We start from the raw sequence: 3,554 nt of genomic DNA on the forward strand, positions 1-3,554 counted from the left end.
TTAAACAACAACAAAAAAGGCAGTGGCTCCAAACTAGCTCAGTGGATAAGGCACCCTACAGCCAGAGTTCAGTCCTTGGAACCCACAGGTCCAAGTACATGTCCTGACATGTACACACTAGCACTCATAATACAACGCACATTGTGCAAACAAATTAATAATAATAATAATGAAGGCAGGAACTAGTCTCGTTTGGAAAAAACCTGGGACTGACCCAAGGAAAGGAAGAGATGTTGGGTCTGGTGCCAGGATCAGGAAGGGGAGCAGTGCCTGGCTTGGCCTGTGCAGACTAGAATTCTTCACTGTCTGCTAGGGTTGGTTGAGAGTTGATCTGACCCAAATTCAGGAGCCCACCCCCCTTTAGTATCACTAATTTTCTTAGAGTATTTTTTAAACTGCATAAGTCTAGCTATTTCAAAAATAATAAAAATAAAATTAGCCCCTGTGCTCTCTACTGGTGCTCTCAGCCCACAGAGCCATGAGGTTCCTCCAAAATGTCCAGGGACCAACTTTTGCCATTGCACAGGCCCCTGTGGCTTCTCATTTCACTCCCCTTTTTTTCATCCTAGTTAACCTCTCTCTCTCTCTCTCTCTCTCTCTCTCTCTCTCTCTCTCTCTCTCTCCCCCTCTCCCCCTCTCTTTCTCTTTCACCTTTTTGAGACAAGGTCTCCCTTTAGCCCCAGCTGACCTGGAACTCACTGTGTAGACCAGGCCGGCCTTGAACTCGCCGAGATCCACCTGCTGGGATTAAAGGCATACTTCTGACCCCTGCTGTGGTCAGGGTGCCTCAACTCTGCTACTCAAAACCCTGGGCCTCCTGGAGCAGATTGTGAGGGATGAAGGGCCAGCCTTATAGTTCCACAGGGCTCTGGAAACTTGTAGTTTGCCTGGCAGTGAGGGTAATCAGCCTGCTTTTAAGAGAATCTTTAGAGGATAGTTGTAAGTAAACAGCTCTTCTACCCTGCTTCAGAGTCCTGGGGCCATCCTCAGCTCCTCCCGGTACCTTGAGGGGTAAATTCCTGCATTACCCTGTCCACACAGGAGAATGGACTGGGTCACAGAGCTTCTGGAAAGCCTTTGCCAGGAGGCAGCGATGGCTCAGACTTTTAATCACTGGGGAGACCGACTGATCTCTGTGAGATCCAGACCAGCCTGGTCTACATAGTGAGTTCCAGGCCAGATGGGGCTACCTGAAGACCCTGTCTTAAAACAAAACAAAACAAAACAAAACAAAACAAAAATAAATAGAAGTTTGTCCCATAGGAGTCCCGGCTTTGGGCAAGTCTTTCACAGGTGCCAGCTGGTCGCTGCTCTCCTGAGCTTTCTAAGAAAGGCACGAGTGCCATTCAGCTGGTCCCTGGAGGGAGCCCAGGACAAGGAGGGAGAGGGAAACACGAAGACAAATCTTCCGAAGCTGGGATGTGGCTCAGTGGTACAGCTTCCGGAGCATGTACAAGGCTTCGAATACTGTCCTGGGCACTGGCTACTGTCCCCTGAGCTTGGTGGGGGAGGGTAGGGGGATGTATAATGTTAAGTGTAAAAAATGCTGCTTCTAACATTATTGTACACAAATCTGAGATGAAAGAGACTGAAGAGGGTCCCCGGACGGGCCCAGAGAGTTGTGGGCAACGGCTGATGTGTATGGGTGCCAATATTGACAATTTTCCTCAAAGGATTTCTGAACTGTGTGAATCAGGCAGTCCTGCCCCCAGTGTGATACCCTGGCAGAGCCTCAGTGTATCGCTCTGTGAGGCAGAACCACCCAGCACTGCTCCAAGCAGCAGAGAGAGCTTGAAAGCACCCACAAAGTGTCTGTGCACAGGCATGCACATCGAGCCTTTTGATATTGTGACTGAACATTGTCATCTACAATGTTCACAGTGGAGAACCTCCCAATGGAGTTACAAAAAAAGAATTGAAAAAAAAAGTCTCATAGAACTTTAAGTAAGGGAGCTTGGTGCGGTTGCCCATGCTTTAATTCAGGAGGCAGAGACAGGTGGAACTCTGTGAGATGGAGGCCAGCCTGGTCTACACAGTGAGTTCCAGGCCAGCTGGGGTTACAGGGAGACACTGTCTCAAAAAGACCAAAAAAAGAAATGGACACTTTGTCAGCTAGGGATAGAACCCACCTGCCTCAGGCCAGGAACTCCACACCCCTCTTCTCTCTTCCTACAGCCCAGCCCACTGTCCTGCGACTGGAGACTACTTGCGCTGAAGTGCTCTATTACCCTCCTGGCATCAACTTTGCACCTCCCTTGGCTCCTAGTAAGTGGCAGTGCTTACTGGCCGCTTCCCCTCCTTATCCTTAGGCAGGCCGGGAGGCTAGGCACTGGCTCTGGCAACGCTGCTTGGTTCCCACTGTGGCAAAAGGGTGGCACTTAGCCAGGGCAGACCCAACCCAATATCAGCAAAACTCCTACCTAGTGAGAGGACAAAGCCAAGAGCTTCTCCCAATTTCAAAGGTCGAGTAGTTCTTCCAGGGGATGGAGAGGCCGAGCCCAAGTGGCTTGACCTAAGCTCCAGGCCTTGAAGTGCTCCTGGTCCTCATCTTACACATAAAAAGCAGAGAGACTTGCCAGCAAGCCCCATAGCTACCAGGTTTTTAGTGCCATTTCACCAAACCTGTTTCCTCACCTGTAAACAGGACATTGGTCAATGAGCTGTGTTTACTACAGTGAAAGGAGTAGAATGCATAGGAAACAGGCCCACCAGGTTAGGGTACAGGGTCTCTCCTGAGCCATTGGGTTAAGACGCAGGGTCTCCCCTTGGTCATCAGGTAAGGATGCACCATCTCCCCTGAACACATTAACTTTCATGGTTCCACTGCACAAGGCAGATGGTGGCAACCCCTACCCTATTTGGATTCAGCCTCTGTGCTCAGCCTTGCTGGATAGCTGTTGAGGCTGGCACCTAGAACCCCAGAGGGCAGGGCAGTCTGACGAGGGCACAGGTTCTCTGCTTTTCCATCTCTAACACTGGCCTCCGCATTATTTTAAGTAAAATGGGTTATGGTGCTGCTGTAACAGCATTGAGTCCCAGGCCCCTTAGCTTTGCATTTCCTACCAGTAAGAGGCTGGAGGAGAGGAGTTTGAGAGGTGTAGTCGGGACTACACCTCTCTGCTTTTTTATGTGCCGAGTCCCCGAGGCAGGGCTTTCCGTCGCGCACCAGCGCGGGCACGGTGATCCTGCGGGCGGGCGGCGGCGGCGGGGGCAGCCCCACCAGCTCTCCCTCTCGGAAGTGAAGAGAAAGCTAACTGATTTTGCTAGCCTGTGTGTTCACAGGCAGGTTGGAAAACCTCTCCAGGTCACAGCTGCTGAGCTTTACAACAGGACGCCCCTTGGAATAAATGGGACAATCTCAGAAAGTGCTTAACAAGGGGTGCATTGGCTTTCATTATTATGGGTTCCAACCACTCGCCCAGGGAAAGCCTGAGCCCTGCAGGCCACCTCTGCCTTCGAAATCCTGAAAGAAGCACGGAGCAGGGTCAGCGCACTCACTTTAATGGGAAGGGAATTCTCATTTCTTACAGCAACAGGTAAAAACATAAATACCG

Source organism: Nannospalax galili, unplaced genomic scaffold (genome assembly GCF_000622305.1).
Source record: "Nannospalax galili isolate Female #2095 unplaced genomic scaffold, S.galili_v1.0 scaffold104, whole genome shotgun sequence".
Taxonomy (NCBI): Eukaryota; Metazoa; Chordata; class Mammalia; order Rodentia; family Spalacidae; genus Nannospalax; species Nannospalax galili.